Genomic DNA, 25,253 nt, shown 5'->3' with positions numbered 1-25,253 from the left:
ACGACTGTTTAGTGTAAATTACACTAGCTAAAGTGTCCTGGAAATGCGACTTTGCCATCATAGCCTGGTGATAAGATACCAATGAGACTATCCCAGGGCCAACAATTCTCCTGTGGCCTCTCCCAGGGCACACAGCTTGGTCTCACGTCAATGGCGCATTAGAGGCTACCCTATCCAACTCCAGGGCCTTAGTGGATGGCCTGAACCTAGAAACATATGTGACACTTCCACCATACAGCAGGACCTCAACCAACTAGCCGTCTGGTCAGAACAAAACAACATCAACCTCAGCCCAACCAGGGTTGCCTAGAGAGTTTTCAGCTATACTTTTCGTGGCTGTTTATTTACCACCACAGACAGATGCTGGCACTAAGACCTCACTTAGTCAGCTGTATAAGGAAATAAGCAAACAGGAAACCACTCACCCAGAGGTGGCGCTCCTACTGGCCAGAGTCTTTAATGCAGGAAAACTTAAATCAGTTCTACCAAATTTCTATCATCATGTTAAATGTGCAACCAGAGGGAAAAAAATTCTAGATCACCTGTACTCCACACACAGAGACGCGTACAAAGCTCTCCCTCACCCTCCATTTGGTAAATCCGAACACAACTTTATCCTCCTGATTCCTGCTTACAAGCAAAAATTAAAGCAGGAAGCACCAGTGACCCAGTGAGCACCAGTGGTCTATAAAAAAAGTGGTCAGATGAAGCAGGTGCTAAACTACAAGACTGTTTTGCTATCACAGACTGGAACATGATTCTTCCAATAGCATTGAGGAGTACACCACATCAGTCACTGGCTTTATCAATAAGTGCATCTAGGACGTCGTCCCCACAGTACCTGTACGTACATACCCCAACCAAAAGCCACGGATTACAGGCAACATTCGCACTGAGCTAAAGGGTAGAGCTGCCACTTTCAAGGTGCGGGACTCTAACCTGGAAGCTTACAAGAAATCCTGCTATGCCCAGCGACGAACCATCAAACGGGCAAAGCGTCAATACAGGGCTAAGATGGAATCATACTACACCGGCTCCAACGCTCGTCTTATGTTGCAGGGCTTACAAACTATTACAGACTACAAAGGGAAGCACAGCCGCGAGCTGCCCAGTGACACGAGCCAACCCGACGAACTATATCACTTCTATGCTCGCTTCGAGGCAAGCAACACTGAGGCATACATGAGAGTACTTGCTGTTCTGGACGACTGTGTGATCATGCTCTCGGTAGCCGACGTGAGTAAGACCTTTAAACAGGTCAATATACACAAGACTGCGGGTCCAGACGGATTACGAGGACGTGTGCTCCGGGCATGTGCTGACCAACTGGCAGGTGTCTTCACTGATATTTTCAACATGTCCCTGAATGAGTCTGTAATACCAACATGTTTCAAGCAGACCACCATAGTACCTGTGCCCAAGAACACAAAGGAAACCTGCCTAAATGACTACAGACCCGTAGCACTCATGTCCGTAGCCATGAAGTGCTTTGAAAGGTTGGTAATGGCTCACATCAACACCATTATCCCAGAAACCCTAGACCTACTTCAATTTGCATATCGCCCAAACAGATCCACAGATGAGGCAATCTCTATTGCACTCCACACTGCCCTTTCACACTTGGACAAAAATAACACTTATGTGAGAATGCTATTAATTGGCTACAGCTCACGGTTCAACAACATAGTACCCTCAAAGCTCATCACTAAACTAAGCATCCTGGGATTAAATACCTCCCTCTGCAACTGGATCCTAAACTTCCTGACGGGCCGCCCCCAGGTGGTGAGGGTAGGTAGCAACACATCTGCCACGCTGATCCTCAACACTGGAGCTCCCCAGGGGTGCGTGTGCAGTCCCCTCCTGTACTCCCTGTTCACCCATGACTGCATGGCCAGGCACGACTCCAACACCATCATTAAGTTTGCAGACGATACAACAGTGGTAGGCCTGATCACCGACAATGACGAGACAGCCTATAGAGAGGAGGTCAGAGACCTGCCCGGGTGGTGCCAGAATAACAACCTCTCCCTCAACGTAACCAAGACTACGGAGATGATTGTGGACTACAGGAAAAGGAGTACAGAGCACGCCCCATTCTCATCATCAGGGCTGTAGTGGAGCAGGTTGAGAGCTAGAATGGTCCAAACACACCAAGGCAGTCATGCAGAGGGCACGATAAAGCCTATTCCCCCTCAGGAAACAAAAAAGATTTGTCAATGGTCCCAAGATCCTCAAAAGGTTATACAGCTGCAACATCGAGAGCATCCTGACTGGTTGCATCACTGACTGGTACGGCAATTGCTCTGCCTCTGACCACAAGGCACTACAGAGGGTAGTGCATATGGCCCAGTACATCACTGGGGCTAAGCTGCCTGCCATCCAGGACCTCTACACCAGGCGGTGTCAGAGAAAGGCCCTAAGAATTGTCAAAGACCCCAGCCACCCCGCAAGCGGTACCGGAGTGCCAAGTCTAGGACAAAAAGGCTTCTCAACAGTTTTTACCCCCAAGCCATAAGACTCCTGAACAGGTAATCAAATGGCTACCTGGACTATTTGCATTGTGTTCCCCCCCACAACCCCCACAACCTCTCTTTTATGCTGCTGCTACTCTCTGTTTATCATATATGCATAGTCACTTTAACTATACATTCATGTACATACTACCTCAATTGGCCTGACCAACCAGTGCTCCCGCACAGGGCTATCTCCATTGTGTCCCCCAACCCACCACCCGCCAACCGCTCTTTTACACTACTGCTACTCTCTGTTCATCATATATGTATGGTCACTTTAACCATATCTACATGTACATACTACCTCAATCAGCCTGACCTCGCTACGATTAAAAGTAATCCTCAAAGTAAGGTTAACATTATACTGCATCTAAAGTCAATCTGGTGGTGTCTATATTTTAGCTAGCTAGCTGACGTTATACTGCATCTAAAGTCAATCTGGTGGTGTCTATATTTTAGCTAGCTAGCTGACTTTATACTGCATCTAAAGTCAATCTGGTGGTGTCTATATTTAAGATAGCTAGCTGACTTTTTACTGCATCTAAAGTCAATCTGGTGGTGTCTATATTTAAGCTAGCTAGCTGACGTTATACTGCATCTAAAGTCAATCTGGTGGTGTCTATATTTTAGCTAGCTAGCTGACGTTATACTGCATCTAAAGTCAATCTGGTGGTGTCTATATTTTAGCTAGCTAGCTGACGTTATACTGCATCTAAAGTCAATCTGGTGGTGTCTATATTTTAGCTAGCTATCTGACTTTATACTGCATCTAAAGTCAATCTGGTGGTGTCTATATTTAAGCTAGCTAGCTGACGTTATACTGCATCTAAAGTCAATCTGGTGGTGTCTATATTTTAGCTAGCTAGCTGACGTTATAATGCATCTAAAGACATTCTGGCGAAAACAAAATAATGACAAAAAGGTTTTCCTACTAATTATTTGCCTCTCACTGTATTTCCAAGCCACTGTAATACACTTTTGATTAAATCTTCATCAGCGCTCATTGACAACGCATTGAGTAGAATGCTCATTCGGGCAATATTCTGACGAAACATGCAACCCATGGATAAACCCAGAGGGAGAGGGAGAAATGATCAGGAAAACAAATTGATTGACAAAAAGTGTACACACATACGCACACACACACACACGCCCTCACATACATAAGGACCACAGATTGAATCAGGTTGCTTGTTTCTCTGGGTGTGAAACACAACCAGCAGCGAGAAGGGAAGTCAATTTCAGACTCCAGTGGAGAGAATTTTGTCTGTTTTTAACTGTGTGTGTAGTATGCGTGGGTGCATGCGTTCGCATGTGTGTTTTCACTGTGTTTTCTGTCCATTCAACCCTGAGTCCCAGACTGGAAAAAGACAACATTGTGTATCATCACATAAAATACAATACAGAAACAAAGAGTGACAGATGACAGGCATATTTTTTGCATGTTTTTCTCTGAGTAGTGTGTCTGGGGGAGGTGTTTTGTGTGTGTGTTTTCGTGTTTGTGAGTGCGTGCATGTGTATGTGAGAGTGGAGAAGTTTAACTGAGTAAGAGGATCCTGTTTCAATCCAGGATTAGAGACGATCTCTCTGAGTGTTTATATCCCACTGGACTCTGAGGCTCCACAGAGGTTTAACCCAGTTATACACACACACACACACACACACACACACACACACACACACACACACACACACGTGTGTGTGCGTGTGTGTGTCCTGAGGGACAGAGTTTTTGTGTCCATTTGTTACCTTTGCTGTAGACTCAACGATGAGTGGCCCAGTGAGATATATGTACAAAAAATATGTACAAAAAATTTAGTCAGCCACCAATTGTGCAAGTTCTCCCACTTAAAAAGATGAGAGGCCTGTAATTTTCATCATAGGTACACTTAAACTATGACAGACAAAATGAGGAAAAAAAATCCAGAAAATCACATTGTAAGATTTTTTATGAATTTATTTGCAAATTATGGTGTATCATAAGGCATACACCCCCGCCCTTCTTCTTACCAGAGATGTTTGTTTCTGTCGGAGCGATGTGTGAAGAAACCGGGTGGCTGTACTGACTCTGATAACGTATCCCGAGTGAGCCATGTTTCCATGAAACAGAGAATGTTACAATATCTGATGTATCTCTGGAAGGCAACCCTTGCTCGAATTTTGTCTACCTTGTTGTCAAGAAACTGGACATTGGCGAGTAGTATACCCAAGAGCAGTAAGCGATGTGCCCATCTACGGAGCCTGACCAGAAGACCGCTCCATCTGCCCCTTCTGTGGCGCCGTTGTTTTGGGTCGCCTACTGGGATCCGATCCATTATCATGGGTGATGGTCCAAACAGAGTTGGTAAGTTGACGTTTCTCTTATATCCAATAGTTCTTCCCGGCTGTATTTAATAAGACTTCATATTTCCTGGGGTAACAATGTAAGAAATAATACATTTAAAAACATTAAATACTGCATAGTCTCTTAATCTTAAGAACTCAAAGCGAGGCGACCATCTCTGTCGGCGCCATCTCTTGTGGTGTAAATCAAATGATACAAACCCCCAAAAATCAATTTTAATTCCAGGTTGTAAGGCAACAAATAGGAAAAAATGCCACTGTATATTGCAAAGTGAATTCTTTTGCAAGCCACTGTATATTACAAAGCAGCAAAGAGACGCAAAATAAAGAAATTGTGATCATAATTTTCTCACTGATGTGAAGGGCGGTAACTAGCCTTTTGGGGGCCCTAAGCGAGATTTGTTTGCCATGACTTATGCCATGTTAATCATTTCTGAGTGAGAATGACTAACAAAATCAATGGGGCCCCCTGGAGGTCAGGGCTCCTGGGAATGTGCCCTGTGTTCCTCTTTATTGCACTGAGGCTTGTACGAACTCGAACTCACTCGCATAGAGACATATCAAGCAGAGGTAAGGGTAAATCCAGATATTTACTAAAGTCTTGATAGACAACAAGGCATCAGCAACAGAGTGCACTAAACAAAACATAAGACCTAAGCACAGATGCAGGCCAACAGAGGAACCTAAATATCCAGGTAACCAGGTGAACAGAGAGGGCAATCAAATACAGGTGAAACCAATGAGAACAATCAGGGTAACCTGGGAACTAGAAAACAAGGCAAGGGTGCCCTCCAGTAGCAACCCAAAGAAACACACTCAAAATAAAACAAGAACTGTGACACTCTTGCCCTGCGTGCCTGGTCGGTATTCGGCCATGATTACTACAAGTTCAGATAGCTTTTTTTGTGTGTGGGGGTTGGGGACTGCTTATGTCGCTTATGCCTGTAGCCGGCCCTGGTACTAGCATAAAGTAAGACTCCCCTTTAGCAAACATGCCACTCATACTGTGAACAGAAGAATTCTGGAGTGTGTCCAAATACATGACGCAACGCCAAATATGGGAAGGAGGTAGCCTAGCGGGTAAGAGCGGTGGGCCAGTAACCGAAAAGTCGCTGGTTTGAATCCCCGCCCCAACTAGGTGAAACATCTGTATATGTGCTCTTGAGCAAGGCACGTAACCCTAATTGCTCCAGGGTACACCTGAAGTCTGCTTATGTTTCTCAGGGCAGTGGTAAGACAAGGTTGAAATAGTTATCAGTTGGGGGTTGGATTATGGATAACTTCTACACAGAGGTTACACATGATACTGTAGGTTTTTTCAGTTAAGGGTTTAAAAAACAAAAAACGTTTTGTTTTTATGTTTTTCAGTTGTAGTTTTAGTGTTAGGGACAGAGAGTAAGTAGCCTTATGCATGTTAAGCTAGGAGCCATTTGTGTGCTGTTGGACAATAGCAGGGGTGCTCAACTACTATTGGAGATGATCCGGTCACACACATTTCCTTGGTGGCAAAGGTCCGGATGCATATTGTCATTTATCGGCTTAAACTTCTTAGGGGTCAAATCCTGTTACGGGATCGATTTGACAACATCCTGTGAAATGGTAGAGCGCCAAATTCAAATTAAATTACTATAAATATTTAACTTTCATGAAATCACAAGTGTAATACATAAAAATAAAGCTTAACTTCTTGTTAATCCAGCCACCTTGTCAGATTTCAAAAAGGCTTTACGGCGAAAGCTAACCATGCTATTATCTGAAGACAGCACCCCGCATACAAATGCATGACAAACATTTTTCAATCAGGGAGGTGCGACACGAACGTCAGAAATAACGATATAATACATGCCTTACCTTTGAAGATCTTCTTCTGTTGGCACTCCAATATGTCCCAGAAACATCACAAATGTTCCTTTTGTTCAATAAACTGTGCATTTATTTGGCGCGTTTGATTCAGAAAAACATTTCAAACAACTTTCCTAATCCATCCTTAGGTATCCTAAAACGTAAATAATCGATAAAATTTAAGACGGAATATACTGTGTTCAATAGCGGATTAAATCAAAGTGGAGCGAGCTCCAGGTCCCACGCCCCAAACAAAAGAGTACACTTGGCTTGACACTCATTCTGAATAGCAGTACTTCCCTCATTTCTCAAAGGAAAAACATCAATCAATTTCTAAAGACTGTTGACATCTAGTGGAAGCCATAGGAAATGCAAGCATATTTCTATTAAAAGGGATTGCCATAGAAAACTAATGGAAAACAGATTGAGCTCAAAACATTTTTTCCATGGATGGATTGTGCTCGGGGTTTGCCCTGCCAAATCAGTTCTGTTATACGCACAGACATTATTCAAACAGTTTTAGAAACTTCGGAGTGTTTTCTATCCAAATCTACTAAATTATGCATATCCTAGCTTCTGGGCCTGAGTAGCAGGCAGTTCACTTTGGGCACGATTTTCATCCGGACGTCAAAATGTCGTCCCCTATCCCAAAGACGTTTTTAATAACAAATACCCACCTTGCAACCCATGTGATACCAAACTGTTCAAACTGTTCACATCCTTCTTGTAGGCATAGAGAAACATTTGCCATTTTAAAGCTAATTTCTCCAATTCTATACATTATTCCATCGAGTGAAGAGAATTTTGCTCTTTTGATTCTAATTTCCTACAATTCTACACATTTTCCACATCTTACATGTGTTCATATTTGACCAGGACTTGAATCCTGACCGAATTCCAAAAATAAAATAATATCTGTGTCACCTTATCCTGAAATTGCTTGTGGTGCTGTTTGGTTGGTAGTGTTTTTCCCTTTTACCTCTCTGACCACTGCTGGTGTTGCTGCCGCCATTGTTCACGCCTATGGTTCACGCTCATGCTCTGTGCTCGCCCTAGAATGTCTTCCATGTTAGCTGCTGATAGCTAGTCAGAGTGATGCACAAGCTAGGCCTATTTGAAAGTTTTCCTTCTAGTGGCAGCACTTACCGGCTAGATTTAGAAGCTTGAAAAACCCATTGAAAGCAAGATTGAAAACGCCATTTGTTTCTTGCCCAAAGTTCAAATAAAAAATAAACATATTTATGATGAATTTGATATGTGTTAGTTTTGCAATTGTCACGTTCTGACCTTAGTTCCTTTGTTTTGTCTTTTGTTTTAGTATGGTCAGGGCGTGAGTTGGGTGGGTTGTCTGTGTTAGTTTGTCTATGATTTTCTATTTCTGTGTTTGGCCTGGTACGGTTCTCAATCAGAGGCAGCTGTCAATCGCTGTCCCTGATTGAGAACCATATTTAGGTAGCCTGTTTTCCATTGTGTTTTGTGGGTGGTTGTTTCCTGTTTAGTGTTTTTGTTTCACCTTTCAGGACTGTTTGTTTGTAGTGTTTGTTGTTTTGTCTAGTGTTGCATATTTCATTAAATAACCATGCTGCACCTTGGTCCTCCTCTCCTTCCCCAGACGACAAGCGTTACAGCAGTCAAAGAACAGTTTCAGTATAGTTTTAGTTTTTCAAATATTTGTCTTTATTATTTTAATTACGTTTACTAAGTTGTTTTTCCAATTTTTGTTTTTTAATTTTTTTCATTTACTATAATAACCTTGACGTGCACATTTCTGATTGTGGGTAATTAGTCAACAACCCACTTTGATTGAGTTTGAGCTCTGCAAATCACCTTCAGATTTTCCTTTTATGATGATTGGACGAAGATCAGTACAAAGGAATGTACACTGTGCATGCATGCGTGCTTGCTTGTCCTCCCCCACTTTCCTCCTCTCGAGCCCCTTGTTTCCTCTCTCTCTCCTTCCTCCTTCCATTCGCTACCCTTTACTGAGTTTTATAATGTAAGGAGCTGGATCTCTGAGTTTCTAATGTAAGGAGCTGGATCTCAGTTTCAGGATCCTTGCCACAGGGACAACACACTCCCTCTTTTTACATGGAGGGGGAGGAGGAGAGAGGAGGAGGAGAGGTGGAGGAGGAGAGAGGAGGAGGCGGGAGGAGAGAGGAGGAGGCAGGAGGGGGAGGAGGAGAAAGGAGGAGGAGGAGAGAGGAAAGAGGAGGAGGAGGAGGAGGAGGAGGAGGAAAGAGGAGGAGGAGGAAGAGGAAAGAGGAGGAGGAGGAGAGCAGGAGGAGGAGGAGGAGGAGGAAGAGGAAAGAGGAGGAAAGAGGAGGAGGAGGAGGAGAGAGGAGGATGAGGAAGAGGAAGAGGAGGAAAGAGGAGGAGAGGAGGAGGAGAGAGGAGGAGAGGGGGAGAGGAGGAGGTGGGAGGATGAGGTGGAGAGAGGAGGAGAGGTGGAGGAGGGAGGAAGAGGAGGAGAGGAGGAGGAGAGAGGAGGGGGAGAGAGGAGGAGGAGGAGAGAGGAGGAGGAGAGAGGAGGATGCGGGATGAGGAGGAGGAGGAGAGAGGAGGAGGGGGAGAGAGGAGGAGGCGGGAGGATGGAGGAGGAAAGAGGAGGAGGAGGGGGAAAGAGGAGGAAACTATCATCCAAACTATCAAGTTAGTTGCTTTAGTGGTGCCTGTGTGTGTGAGCATGCGTAGGCATGTGCATGTGTACTTTCACATTGTATTATTCTATGTGTGTGTGTGTTCATACATCTGTTCAATGTCTTGAGGGTTTTCAGTGGTACCATAGTCTCAGCCAACCATAACATTTCCACAGCTGCTGTTTTAACTCAGACCACACGATTCAGTGTGTGGGGGTGTCTTTCCGTATGTAACATGTGGACTCTTAGTGGGCCAAAAAGTTGTGTTTATCACCGTTTCTTATATTGCATCATCTAATTACATGTGTCCACTCATGTAATTTATCTAAAGCCATGACTAGGATTCAATCCAATGTGGGTTGTCAACAAGCTCACTGCATTGTTGACAAGGCACCTTTTAACTAAAGTCGATATCCCAGATGTTTATAGTCAATGATGATGAATTGGAACGCAGACTGAGAGCCAGTGCCTGACCTCACTAATGCTCTTATGGCTGAATGGAAGCAAGTCCACACAGCAATGTTCCAACGTCTATTGGAGGATGTTATAGCAGCAAAGGGGGGATCAACTACATGATTTTGCAAGGAGATATTTGGCTATGTAGTGTATGTTGGCTCAAATGTAAATGACCTTTAACAGTGGAATGTGGTTGTTGACAGGACCTTGGATTGAACCTTGACCCATGTCTCAAACCAGTGACTTGTACTGTAACCTGAAACACCATGACATGAGTGCATTTTGGGATATATAAATACAATTTTGATTGATTGATGTTGTGGTTGATGTTTGTATGTAGAGGACAGTGAGCTGATTTAGGAGAGTTGAGTGTACGGTACCTCATGGGCTCCTTGAGGTGTTCTGGAGTAAGCTACAGTACAGTAATACTACAAATCAAATCAAATCAAATGTATTTATATAGCCCTTCGTACATCAGCTGATATCTCGAAGTGCTGTACAGAAACCCAGCCTAAAACCCCAAACAGCAAGCAATGCAGGTGTAGAAGCACGGTGGCTAGGAAAAACTCCTTAGAAAGGCCAAAACCTAGGAAGAAACCTAGAGAGGAACCAGGCTATGTGGGGTGGCCAGTCCTCTTCTGGCTGTGCCGGGTGGAGATTATAACAGAACATGGCCAAGATGTTCAAATGTTCATAAATGACCAGCATGGTCGAAAATTAATAAGGCAGAATAGTTGAAACTGGAGCAGCAGCACGGCCAGGTGGACTGGGGACAGCAAGGAGTCATCATGTCAGGTAGTCCTGGGGCATGGTCCTAGGGCTCAGGTCCTCCAAGAGAGAGAAAGAAAGAGAGAAGGAGAGAATTAGAGAACGCACACTTAGATTCTCACAGGACACCGACAGGAGAAGTACTCCAGATATAACAAACTGACCCTAGCCCCCCGACACATAAACTACTGCAGCATAAATACTGGAGGCTGAGACATGAGGGGTCAGGAGACACTGTGGCCCCATCCGAGGACACCCCCGGACAGGGCCAAACAGGAAGGATATAACCCCACCCACTTTGCCAAAGCACAGCCCCCACACCACTAGAGGGATATCTTCAACCACCAACTTACCATCCTGAGACAAGGCTGAGTATAGCCCACAAAGATCTCCCCCATGGCACAACCCAAGGGGGGGCGCCAACCCAGACAGGATGACCACATCAGTGAATCAACCCACTCAGGTGACGCACCCCTTCCAGGGACGGCATGAGAGAGCCCCAGTAAGCCAGTGACTAAGCCCCTGTAATAGGGTTAGAGGCAGAGAATCCAAGTGGAAAGATGGGAACCGGCCAGGCAGAGACAGCAAGGGCGGTTCGTTGCTCCAGAGCCTTTCCGTTCACCTTCCCACTCCTGGGCCAGACTACACTCAATCATATGACCCACTGAAGAGATGAGTCTTCAGTAAAGACTTAAAGGTTGAGACCGAGTTTGCGTCTCTGACATGGGTAGGCAGACCGTTCCATAAAAATTGAGCTCTATAGGAGAAAGCCCTGTAAGCCACATCGTTTAAATCACATGACCTCTCTCGCCCTCTAATACACACACTCATTACTGAACATGCACACACATAAACACATGTGCACGCATGCGCACGCACAGTAAGCACCATGCTAATGTAACAGTATAGACTTTACGTCCGTCCCCTCGCCCCGACCGCGAACCAGGGATGCTCTGCACACGCCAACAGTCACCCTCGAAGCATCGTTACCCATCGCTCCACAAAAGCCGCTACCCTTGCAGAGCAAGGGGAACCACTACTTCAAGGTCTCAGAGTGTGTGTGTGTGTGCGTGCGTGCGTGCGTGTGTGTGCGTGCGTATGTGTGTGCGTGTGTGTGAATAAAGAGATCAAAAGAAGACTTAATGAGGCTCCAGTCTAACAACTCTCTTAATCCTGTGGATGAGAGGACTTTTGTCACACACCCAGATGCAGACGCACACACACACACACACACACACACACACACAGTTACATACACACAGTTACACACAGTTACATACACACAGTTACACACACACACAGTTACATACACACAGTTACACACACACACACACATGAACGCATAGATGCAAATACACACCCACAGACCCAGAATGGTAGGACAGGTGCTTTGTGGTACAGTGAATGTTAAGCCCAGACCAGACTGAGGACAGTATTAAGCAGCCAAGTACCTAAATTATGCCCACAATGCCCCTCTCATTCCACAAAGAGCCCAACCAAGACTAATCTACTGGCTCAGTTGGTAGAGCATGGCGCTTGCAATGCCAGGATTGTGGATTCAAATCCCAGGGGCTGCCCACATGACTGTATGTCACTTTGGATAAAAGTGTCTGCTGAATGGCATTCGGTATATTATATATGACTTAACACTCACTGTGGCCCCACTACTAGTTTTAATAAGTGTGTGTGTGTCCATGCGTGCGCTCACGCATGTGGTGTGTTCAATACTGAGACACTATCAATCTAAGCCTATTTAGTACACAGGATACTGTCACTAGAAGAGTGTTATTCAATACACAGAAGTGGTGGGAGCCATAAGATCCTCTTTATAGCCTAATGTTTTAAAAATGTTATTTAACTAACATAGCAAAAAAAAATTACTGTTAGTGTCGGTTTAGCATACAGAGTTTGTTAAATCCTTTGTGACGTTGCCATAGTCCCTTATCGCGCTCCTTTCTTACTAATTACTGCCACATTTACTCACCCTACTTTCCCGTATCAATAATAAAGGATTATAATGAGGAGCTTTTGAAGTTGTGGTTTCAGTAATCCTCTGTGCTTCGTTTTAAGCTCTGGGAGCGGAAAATGAAGGTGCGAAAAAAATTAAGATTCTACAAATTACAGGTTGAGAGTTATTTGGTGCTAATCACTTGTGACAGTTTAGTAAGTGCTTATTGGTTATGAAGTGATTCAGATTCTGAGAAATGTAAAGATACATACAGTAGAATGACTTCTGTTTTAATTGCACTTTACTTTAGCAGAGAGAGAGAGAGAGAGAGAGAGAGAGAGAGAGCGAGAGAGAGAGAGAGAGAGAGAGAGAGAGAGAGAGAGAGAATTTATGTGAACAAAAGTGCAGCAAAGCTGATGGGGCACCTCCCTTTATGATTATAATTATGGTTTTGTGTTTTTGAAATTCACAACAAACCACATTGTTCACACATTAAATGCTGTTTAGGTCTTCATAAGAAAAACTTTTTTTTTTTAAAGAGAAACCCCTAACCCCTAGCCTAGCTAACGTTAGCCACAACAAATTGGAATTCGTAGCATATCATATGTTTAGCAGATTCATAACATATTGTATGAATTGCAATTTGTAACATATCGTACGAATTATAATTTGTAATATATCATACAGAATGAATACATACCATATGAAACGTAACATATCATAGTAATTGGAGTGCCCGTACTTACATTCCCTGTGTTATGTCTACCCCTGAGTCCAGGTTGCAGCATCTTAAACTAAGAGTGAAGGCAGGTGATTGTTGCACTCCATTTCTTAAATAAATGTACTGCAGGTGTGTGGAGCCAGGACAAGGATGCTGTCTGCACATTGTAAAACACTTCTCTAGATCCAAAACTCCATCAAAATAGTATATTCATGATCAAGTGCAGTGGCGCATATTCAGTTGAAGTCGGAAGTTTACATACACTTAGGTTGGAGTCATTAAAACGAGTTATTCAACCACTCCACAAATTTCTTGTTAACAAACTATAGTTTTGGCAAGTCGCTTAGGACATCTACTTTGTGCATGACACAATAAGTTTTTCCAACAATTATTTACAGAAAGATAGTTTCACTTTCACAAGTCTGGTTCATCCTTGGGAGCAATTTCCAAACGCCTGAAGGTACCACGTTCATCTGTACAAAAAATAGTACGCAAATATAAACACCATGGGACCACGCAGTCAACATACCGCTCAGGAAGGAGACGCGTTCTGTCTACGAGAGATGAACGTACTTTGGTGCGAAAAGTGCAAATCAATCCCAGAACAACAGCAAAGGACCTTGTGAAGATGCTGGAGGAAACAGGTACAAAAGTATCGATATCCACAGTAAAACAAGTCCTATATCGACATAACCTGAAAGGCCGCTCAGCAAGGAAGAAGCCACTGCTCCAAACCCGCCATTAAAAAGACAGACTACGGTTTGTAACTGCACATGGGGATAAAGATCGTACTTTTGGAGAAATGTCCTCTGGTCTGATGAAACAAAAATATAACTGTTTGGCCATAATGACCATCGTTATGTGTGGAGGAAAAAGGGGGAGGCTTGCAAGCAGCCGAAGAACACCATCCCAACCGTGAAGCACTGGGGTGGCAACATCATGTTGTGGGGGTGCTTTGCTGTAGGAGGGACTGGTGCACTTCACAAAATAGATGGCATCATGAGGATAGAAAATTATGTGGCTATATTGAAGCAACATCCAGCTCTGCCAGGAAGAATGGGACAAAATTCACCCAACTTATTGTGGGAAGCTTGTGGAACATAAATTGGGAAGGAGTTCAGGTGAGTCCAATGAGCTCTGCTGCGCATAATGATGGTGACAGGTGTGCGTAAGAAGGGTAGCCTGGCACCCTTTAGCGCCAGAGAGGGAGAGCAATACCCACACATACAGTCAGGCTTTTGAGGGCCCTAGGGAAAAAAAATTGGTTAACAGTCAGTGACTGGCAAAACAAACTGCTGATGCACAATAAAACATTTAAATTAAGTTGAGACCCTGACTGACTTCCTAAAAAATATATATATATATATATTTGCATTTTTGGAAATTGATCCGCGACCCGGCCGTCAGTTGTCCTTGATGATTCTCTTTCAGAGAACAATAACAGTATATTTCACAGGATTAGGACATACTGTACAGTATGATCCACACACACTGGCTCTTTACAAAACAGACGTCATTATCCAAATTAAAGAGTAGTGAACATCTATGAACAAACAGGAAAACAGAACAGCAGTGTTCTAGAATAGAACTCCGGAATGGAGTTTTCTGCCCCAGTTCTCTCCCTTCTATTCTATTCCCAGCCATGCAGAGAGTCTGCAGTGGACAAAAGATTCAATATTGTATGAGCCCAGTGCTGCATGAGGCTGAGAATGCTTGTTTCACGCTGTGATGCTCCCCAATTATCTGAAATATGCAAATAACTGCTCGACACACACATGGAAGGTTCTCCCATCTCCACAGTGGAACTCTGGAGCTCTGTCAGAGTGACCATTGGATTCTTGGTCACCTCCCTGACCAAGGCGCTCCTCCCACGATTGCTCCATTTGGCCGGAAGGCCAGCTCTAGGGAGAGTCTTGGTGGTTCCAATCTTCTTCCATTTAAGAACGATGGAGGCCACTGTGTTTTTGGGGACCTTCAATGCTGCAGGAATGTTTTGGTACCCTTCCCCAGATCTGTGCCTCAACAAAATCCTGACTCTGAGCTCTAAGGACAATTCCTTCGACCTCATGTGTTGTTTTTTTCTCTGATATGAACTGTTCTCTGATGTGACCTTATATAGACAGGTGTGTGCCTTTCTGCATTTCAATCAATTGACTTTACCACAGGTGGACTCCAATCAAGTTGTAGAAACATCTCAAGAATGATCAATGGAAACAGGATGCACCTGAGCTCAATTTTGGGCCTCATAGCAAAGGGTCTGAACACACACACTACGCATGCACACACACACAAACACACACACATATTTACACACTTGTATGGACACACACACACACACCACTCCGACCAGGAACTGTCAAGAGAAGAACTGACCTTCTAATTGGATACATGACGATGACGTCTGTCCGGGTTAATAAGCCTATAGGACGATAACATCGTTTATTTTTTCTTTGTTATGTTTTTGGGGATGTTTTGATGTGTAGCGACCACATTCCAGTCACCATTGTTTAGGTTATGTAATAATGTCATTTTCCCATGGTGAATTAAACATACATTGAACAGCATGAAGTACTGTATACTCAAGTTATGTAACATTGTAGCTTGTGACTTATACTTGAATAAAATAACACTTGACTTGGGAAGAAGGCATTTGCACATCTACTACATGTTTTCAGTGGTTCATTTGAGTTCATCTTGTGAATGTTGGACTGAAAAGTCTTGGGAATTTCAGAATCTCTCTGTAATTCAGGAACTTGTTTACCGTTGTGGACAGAAGAGCTAGAGTAACAGGGTCAAAGGTCAGGTGACGAGCAGATCTAGACCCAGGTCAAATGGATGAAGAGCCTTATGCTGGGCATACACTACACGACTTATAAAATGTTAACAACATTTCCCGATTTCCTTGTCCATCCTCAACCTCAGAACATGGGTGCTCACATTACACTGTTATTCTCTAGTTTATCCTGCTCTGCGTTTCTCAGTTGTCGCATTAGTTATTATGTTCAGAAACCTCACAAAAGAGACTGAGTGTCACGTTCTGACCATAGTTCTGTTATTTTATCTTTGTTTAGTATGGTCAGGGCGTGAGTTGGGTGGGCAGTCTATGTTTGTTTTTCTATGTTGGTTTTTGAGTTCGGCCTAGGATGGTTCTCAATCAGAGGCAGCTGTCAATTGTTGTCTCTGATTGAGAATCATACTTAGGTAGCCTGGGTTTCAGTTTTGGGTTGTGGGTGTTTGTCTTCCGTGTCAGTGTTTGTCGCCACACGGGACTGTTCCGTTCATTTCACGTTTATTGTTTTGTATTTCGTAGTGTTCAGTTTATGTTTTAAAATAAACATTATGGACACTTACCACACTGCGTTTTGGTCCTCCGATCCTTCTCGCTTCTCCTCCTCAGAAGAGGAGGACAGGTTCCCTTACACTGAGGCATAGAATGTGGATTATAGGAAATAATATTTTTGGTTTCTGTCATTGTAGGATGCAGTGGAGTTCATTTTGCATGGCCAGGTGCCCCGGGTGGGTGGCGATGATGCTTAAGGATCAATGGAATGGTTTATAATGAGAAAACTACGCCCATCCGCGGCACCAGGCCATGTAAAATGAACTCCACCAATCAGCATTCCTTACCAAATCACTTCGTAGCACTGCTCATACTACAAGATGGACAACCAAAATGTCTGACATGTCAGAGAATTAAAGGGACATCCGACAAGGGGTCTGGACAACAGAACAGCCATCATCGGTGTGACCTTGAGCCGGTCAAACTACGCGAGTCCCGGCTTACTAATCCTAGCCCAAGTTCATAGGATTTCCCCCAGATCATGAAAATGCGTTTGGGATGGCAATAATGTGTAGTGTATGCCCTGCATTAAGGCAGAGAACGTGTGGATCATGCGATATGAGAGGCCCATTTCATCTGGCTCGGTCCCATCTTCCTTCCACTAGAGGATATATGCCATGTGTGTTCACAGATCTGAAAGAAGTGGATAAATGAAGGTCCGGAACATACTGGAGGTTTAGCTACAGGTATCACCATATTATATGAAAATGGAACAATATTCTCACAATATTATCGTTCATTAACAGGATTTGTTTGGTCTTTAAATATGTCCAATCTCTCTCTTGTTTTAGTCACTATTAAAAGAGTCTCTCAGCTGTGACTTTTAGTTTGTCCCTCAGTGTACCCCCTATGCAGACCCCCACGCCTGTTCTCCATACACATCACATACTGCACACACACACACACACACACACACACACACACACACACACACAAACCCCCATGCCTGTTCACAAAACTGCCACAGGGGAATACACAGCACATACTGTAGCTGCACACACACACACACACACACAGCCAGTCCATACGGTACAGCAGCTACAGCCGCCGGCCAGGCAGTCATTGGGATAGAGTACGTCTCCAGTCACTGGAGAAAATATGCTAATTGTGCATACCACATTTATATTTCGTTCAACAGAATCTATTCAGTGTATTGTCACAGTCCCATTACAACCACTGAACAACATACAGCCTCAGCAGCAGAGGATTGAGTATAGGTCAAAATGAGACGCTGCCCCACTAAGTGCTGTATGGAACTGAGCCCCAAGCTATATGATCAAATATACGCACTCTTACACAAGTCCAAGTGACTGCCCAAAGCAATAACTTTTTTTAGTTGGTGCCCACGCACAAACACACATGCACACGGATGGACATGCACACACACACACACACACACACACAAACACACAAACACACACACACACACACACACACACACACACACACACACACACACACACACACACACACACACACACACAAACACACAAACACACACACACACACACACACACACACACACACACACACACACACACACACACACACACACAAACACACACACACACACACACACACACACTCTGTAACTGCAAATGCAGCAGAAAATATATGCTATGCGCATTGGCAGAATCACAGATGAATAAATGAACAGTTTTAAAACCATAACTGCTGAGGTTCAAAACGGAACAAGAGTCCTGCTCACAACTCTCATCGTCAGTCCTGTGAATATGCACTTAGACTGCTTCCCAAATGACAACCTAGTCCCTATTTAGTGCACTACTTTTGAACAAAGTCATATGGGCCCTGGTCAAATGTAGTGCACTACATAAGGAATAGGGTGTAATTTGGACTCAGACAGGATCTCAGTCTGTCTGCCCTGGCCTCATCACCCTAGCCTAATGAAGTAGAATGCACAGAGACGCCATTGGGGAGAATGCAGCGGCTGCACTCCATCTGCTGTGAATTCTATGAGCAGTACTGTGATTAAAACCCTGGATGAAATGACCCATGGGAATGATGGAAGAGTGGAGGGTGGAGGAGGAGAGAAACGAGACAGGTGGGAGATGAGAGGGTAAGAGAGGTGCATGGAGAGGAGAGGGGAAAGGGGGAGATAGAGAGAGGTGAGGATTATAATGAGGTGGTGGGTGAGGAAGGGGAGCAGAGGACAGGGGAGAAGAGGAGGAGGGGTGAGGAAGGGAAGAAGAGGAGGAGGGGTGAGGGTGATCAGAGAGGTGTATAAATGAGAGAGAGAAATATACTATGGAAAAAGAAGGAACAGAGTGTCAGAAATCAGCTCAATGTAATTGAAGAATCCATAGACTCTAACCACTTCTGGGAAAATTGGAAAACACTAAACAAACAACAACACAAATAATTATCTATCCAAAATGGAGAGGTATGGGTAAACCACTTCTCCAATCTGTGTGGCTCTATAACAATGAAAATATAGCAAAAACATATACATGATCAATTACAAATCTTATAATCAACTATTAAAGACTACCAGAACACACTGGATTCTCCAATTACCTTGAATGAACTACAGGACAAAATAAAAACCCTCCAACTTAAAAAGGCCTTTGGTGTTGATGGTATCCTCAATGAAATGATAAAATATACAGACAACAAATTCCAATTGGCTATACTAAAACTCTTTAACATCATCCTTAGCTCAGGCATCTTCCCCAATATTTGGAACAAATAACTGAATTCCCCAATCCACAAAAGAGGAGACAAATTTGACCCCAATAATTACTGTGGGATAAAGGTCAACAGCAACCTTGGGAAAATCTTATGCATTATCATTAACAGCAGTCTCAGTGAAAACAATGTACTGAGCAAAAGTCAAATTGGCTTTTTACCAAATTATTATATGACAGACCACATATTCAGCCTGCACACCCAAATTGTCTGTCACGACTTCTGCCGAAGTCGAAGCCTCTCCTTGTTCGGGCGGTGCTCGGCGGTCGACGTCACCGGCCTTCTAGCCATCATTGATCCATTTTTCATTTTCCATTGGTTTTGTCTTGTCTTCCCACACACCTGTTTTCAATCCCATTCATTACATGTTGTGTATTTAACCCTCTGTTTCCCCTCATGTATTCGTCAGAGATTGTTTGTTATTTAGTGTTGTGTTGTTTGTATTGGTGCACGACGGGTCCTCGTACCCACTTTGTTTTATTGTTACATTTAGTGTTGGAGTTATGTTTCGTTTATTGTTATTAAATAACTCCATTACATTCAGTTTGATTCTCATGCGCCTGACTTCCATGCCACCTATACACACGACCCTGACATTGACAAACAAACAAACCAAAACAAAGGCTTAGGCTTTGTTAATTTCAAAAAATCCTTTGACTCTATTTGGCATGAGGGTCTGCTATACAAATTGATGGAAAGTGGTGTCGGGGGACAAACATACAACATTATAAAAATCCATGTACACAAACAACAAGTGTGCGGTTGAAATAGGCAAAAAAACAGACACATTTCTTCCCACAGGGCCGTGGGGTGAGACAGGGATGCAGCTTAAGCTCCACCCACCCTTTTCAACATATATATCAACAAATTGGCAAGGAAACAAGAAACGTCTGCAGCACCCAGCCTCACCCTACTAGAATCTGAAGTCAAATGTCTACTGTTTGCTGATGATCTGGTGCTTCGGTCACCAACCAAGGAGGGCCTACAGCAGCACCTAGATCTTCTGCACAGATTCTGCCAGACCTGGGCCCTGACAGTAATACTCAGTAAGACCAAAATAATGTTTTTCCAAAAGTTCCAGTCGCCAGGACCACAAACACATATTTTATCTAGACACCATTGCCCTAGAGCACACAAACTATACATATCTTGGCCTAAACATCAGCACCACAGGTAACTTCCACAAATATGTGAACTATCTGAGAGACAAGGGAAGAAGGGCCTTCTATGGCATCAAATGGAACATAAAATTTGACATACCAATTAGGATCTGGCTAAAAATACTTGAATCAGCTAAAGAAACCATTGCCATTTATGGTTGTGAGGTCTGGGGTCCGCTCACCAACCAATAAATCACAAAATGGGACAAACACCAAATTGAGACTCTGCATGCAGAATTCAGCAAAAATATCCTCAGTGTACAATGTAAAACACCAAATAATGCATGCAGAGCAGAATTTGCCCAATACCTGCTAATTATCAAAATCCAGAAAAGAGCCGTTAAATTCTACAACCACCTAAAAGAAAGTGATTCCCAAACCTTCCATAGCAAAGCCATCACCAACAGAGAGAATAGTCCCCTAAGCAAGCTGGTCCTGGGGCTCTTTTCACAAACACAACAGACCCCACAGAGCCCCAGGACAGCAACACAATTAGACCCAACCAAATTATGAGAAAACAAAAAGAGAATTACTTGACACATTGGAAAGAATTACAAAAAAACTGAGCAAGCTGGAATGCTATTTGGCCCTAAACAGAGAGTACATAGAGGCAGAATACCTGACCATTGTGATTGACCCAAAATTAAGAAACGCTTTGACTACGTACAGACTCAGTGAGCATGGCCTTGCTATTGAGAGAGGCAGACTTGGCTCTCAAGACAAAACAGGCTATATGCACACTGCCCACAAAATGAGGTGGAAACATAGCTGCACTTCCTAACCTCCTGCCCAATGTGTGACCATATTAGAGACACATATTTCCCTCAGATTACACAGACCCACAAAGAATTAGAAAACATATCCAATTTTGATTAACTCCCATATCTATTGGGTGAAATACACAGTGTGCCATCACAGCAGCAATATGTGTGACCTGTTGCCACAAGAAAAGGGCAACCAGTGAAGAACAAACACCATTGTAAATACAACCCATATTTATGCTTATTTATTTCCCCTTGTGTTCCCTTTTTGAACTATTTGCACATCAGTATAACACTGTACATAGCCATAATATTACATGTCTATTCCTTTGAAACTTGTGAGTGTAATGTTTACTGTTCATTTCTGATAGATAATGTCACTTTTGTTTATTATCTATTTCAGTTGCTTTGGCAATGTAAACATATGTTTCCCATGCAAATAAAGCCCTTTGAATTGACATGAATTGAGAGAGAGTTTATTTATTTTTTATTTTGTATTTGAACTATTTCATTACACTCTGTATAGACATAATATGACATTTAACATGCCAATGAAGCCCCTTAAATTGAATTGAAATTGAAGTGAGTCAGAGTTAGAGTTCAACAGTGACCAGGGTCTCAGGTATCAGTCATGTTATATTCTTGACACATCCCTGACAATGAACCCATTCAAACACAATAACAGGTCCCGTTTCAAAGCTGTCAGACAGGTAGTGCTTAGAGGAATGAAAATTTGAGTTTCTACAGGTTAGTTCGTGAGGGGATAGGTTGTCCCTTGGAATATCCTGTGTGACTCAAAGGGTTTCTCCCCCAGTTAGGATCCTCTGACTCAAGTGTCTGACTAAAGAGATCTCAGACAGTGAGAGACCAGCCAAGTGGGACATTTTACACACCACAATTTGATCTATGTTGCATTGTAGGTTAACACAAGCGCTAGATTAAACACTATTTATATGACAAAGGACACATGAACTTTGAAGCAAAGCGCTCGACAGTAAAATGATGTAAAAACGGGATACCGGCCGTCGGAATACCCCCTACGAACGCTCTCTGGTCCCCTCTTCCCCACACCGGTCATAAACCTTGTCGCTTCAGATAAGCGGTCGAGCCCCGACAAGAGGAGAAAGTTCACCCGCGATGCTCCGTTCGTTTCCCTCTGTCTGCGGGTGGTGCTGAACGTTTGCACGCACGCGGACCGGGCGGTGGGTGCTGGGATACGGTACGTGTGAGAGAACATAAAGAGAGAACAGGACTTGACTAGCCTGTTTATTTTCCAAGCGGAAATTTCCACGTGTTTGCGACAGACACAAGAGGAAGAGTGAGAAGGATGAGGGGGGGAAGCCTGAGTTTCTTCTCGTGAAAGAATGCAAAATGTATAGGAAATAGGCCTGTCAACGAACAGAGACTGGATTTGTACGGTTTTAAGCTATATCAAGGAAATAACTTACTTATTTCAACCAAGACACATCTGGAAATAGTCGTTCCTCGGACATTCTCTGCCAGAATTAGATTGAGAGGTGAGTTTATTGAATGGAACTAAACTGTCAACAAGGTTTTCAAATTGTGTTCATGGAATCGATTGATCCTGTTCTGCATAAAATGTTGTTTATCCATGAAGTTTCTAAATAGGCTTATAGAGTCCTACATATAAGTCCTCTATACAGTGGGCTCCAAAATTACTGGCACTGCACAAACAATATTTAAAAAATATAAACACTATAATTATAGAGATAAACTCAAAATACCAACATGTGAAAAATACTGTACTTTATTAATGTTTTAATGGATCCCAACAAAATCATTTATTGATTTAATTAAAAATCTATGTCCTCCATGTCAAGGCTTCACAATTAATTGAACCCTTAAATATTATTGTTAAAATCTACCAAAATTAAACCAGGAATTAAATTCCACTTATTTAAGTTTATCTAAGTGTTAAGGAACTATATTGAGCCATTACATCACTTCCTTTTTCACTAGGGTATAAAAATGAGGTAACACGCATGCAATATCCCTTTGTCATCCAACACCATGAAGAAAATAAAAGAACTGGCAGTTCAAAAGAGACAGATGTTCGTAGACCTTCATAAATCTGGTAATGCTACAAGAAGATCCACAAACGATTGAATATACCGCTGAGCACTGCCAGGTCAATTATTAAAACATTTAAAAGATATGGAACAGTTGAAAACCTCACGGGTAGAGAACGCAAATGCATTTTGCCCCCCATAATGGGTAGGAGGATCGTGAGAGAAGCAACAAAATCCCCAAGAATCACTGTGATAGAATTGCAGGCCTTGGTGGCGTCTTGGGGTCACCAGGTTTCAAAAAGTACCATCAGACGCCACCTCCACAACCACAGGCTCTTTGGAAGGGTTGCCAGAAGAAAGCCCTTAATGACCCCAAGACACAGACGCAAGCGCTTGGAGTTTGCCAAACGTCATTTAAATTATGATTGGAAAAAGGTGCTTTGGTCAGATGAGACAAAAATGTAACGTTATAGTCACATACAGCATCGGCATGTTTGGCGTCGAAACAGAGATGCATACAAGGAGAGGCACCTCATACCCACGGTGAAATATGGAGGGGGGTCAGTGATGTTTTGGGGCTGTTTTAATTCCAGAGGTCCAGGGGCACTGGTTAAGATTGATGGCATAATGAATTCTACCAAGTATCAGGCAATTTTGGCTCACAGTCTGGTTGCCTCTGCCAGAAGGCTGGGCCGTATGTGGACTTTCCAACAAGACAATGACCCAAAACATACCTCAAGATCCACACAGAAATGGTTCTGTGACAACAAAATCAATGTTCTGCCATGGCCATCTCAGTCGCCGGACCTCAATCCAATGGAAAACCTGTGGGCTGAGTGGAAGAGGGCAGATCTCATGTTCTGAGGGAGCAAGGATGAACACATTTTCCTATTGGAGAGTCAAATCAAATCAAATGTTATTTGTCACATACATGTGTTTAGCCAATGTTATTGCGGGTGTCGCGAAATTCTTGTGTTTCTAACTCCAACAGTGCAGTAATATCAAACAAGTAATATCTAATAATTTCACAACAATACACACATCTAAAGTAAAGCAATGGAATGAAGAATATATCAATATTTGGGTGAGCAATATCAGAGCGGCATAGACTAAGATACAGTGGAATAGGATAGAATACAGTATATACATATGGGTGGTGACCTAGAATACCTCACAATCAAATGCCAACGTGGCCGACGTGAGTAAGACATTTAAACATGTTAACCCTTGCAAGGCTGCTGGCCCAGACAGCATCCATAGTGTCACGTTCTGACCTTAGTTCCTTTGTTTTTGTCTTTGTTTAGTATGGTCAGGGAGTGAGTTGGGGTGGGCAGTCTATGTTAGTTTTTCTATGATTTTCTATTTCTGTGTTTGGCCTGATATGGTTCTCAATCAGAGGCAGCTGTCCCTGATTGAGAACCATATTTAGGTAGCCTGTTTTCTATTGTGTTTTAGTCTTTGTGTGTCTGCACCAGACAGAACTGTTTCGGTTGTTTCTTTGTTGTTTGTTATTCAGTGTTCAGTTTTTTTCCATTAAATACGATGAACACTTACCACGCTGCGCTTTGGTCCTCTCCTTCTTCCACCGACGACAGCCGTTACACATAGGCAATTCCTCAGAGCATGCGCAGACCAGCTAGCTGGTGTGTTTATGGACATATTCAATCGCCCCCTATCCCAGTCTGCTGTCCCCACATGCTTTAAGATGCCCACCATTGTTGCCACCATTGTTCAGTTTGCATACCGCCCCAACAGGTCCACAGACGATGCAATCGCCATCACACTGCCCACTGCCCTATCCCATCTGAACAAGAGGAATGTAAGAACGCTGTTCATTGACTACAGCTCAGCATTCAACACCATAGTACCCTCCAAGCTCTTCATTAAGCTCAAGGCCCTGGGTCTCAACCCCACCCTGTGCAATTGGCTCCTGGACTTTCTGACGGGCCGCCCCCAGATGGTGAAAGTAGGAAACAACATCTTCACTTCGCTGACCATCAACACTGGGGCCCCACAAGGGTGCGTGCTC

The 25,253-nt window shown here is 43.3% G+C and overlaps 1 protein-coding gene across 1 annotated transcript in view; it reads left to right on the top strand.

Moving 5' to 3' along the window:
- The first annotated feature begins 22,257 nt into the window (after positions 1–22,257).
- LOC110531033 (leucine zipper putative tumor suppressor 2 homolog) overlaps positions 22,258–25,253 on the top strand; it is a 97,376-nt gene continuing 94,380 nt past the window's right edge. Inside the window, exon 1 of the mRNA XM_021614317.3 lies at positions 22,258–22,711. The gene's annotated coding sequence lies outside the window, so the exon portion shown is untranslated. The remainder of the gene's footprint in view (positions 22,712–25,253) is intronic.

The sequence above is a fragment of the Oncorhynchus mykiss genome, chromosome 1 (assembly GCF_057628025.1).
Source record: "Oncorhynchus mykiss isolate SJ-2025 chromosome 1, ASM5762802v1, whole genome shotgun sequence".
Taxonomy (NCBI): domain Eukaryota; kingdom Metazoa; phylum Chordata; class Actinopteri; order Salmoniformes; family Salmonidae; genus Oncorhynchus; species Oncorhynchus mykiss.
Note: the sequence above shows the minus strand (reverse complement) of the source record. Positions and strands in the feature narration are given on the sequence as shown.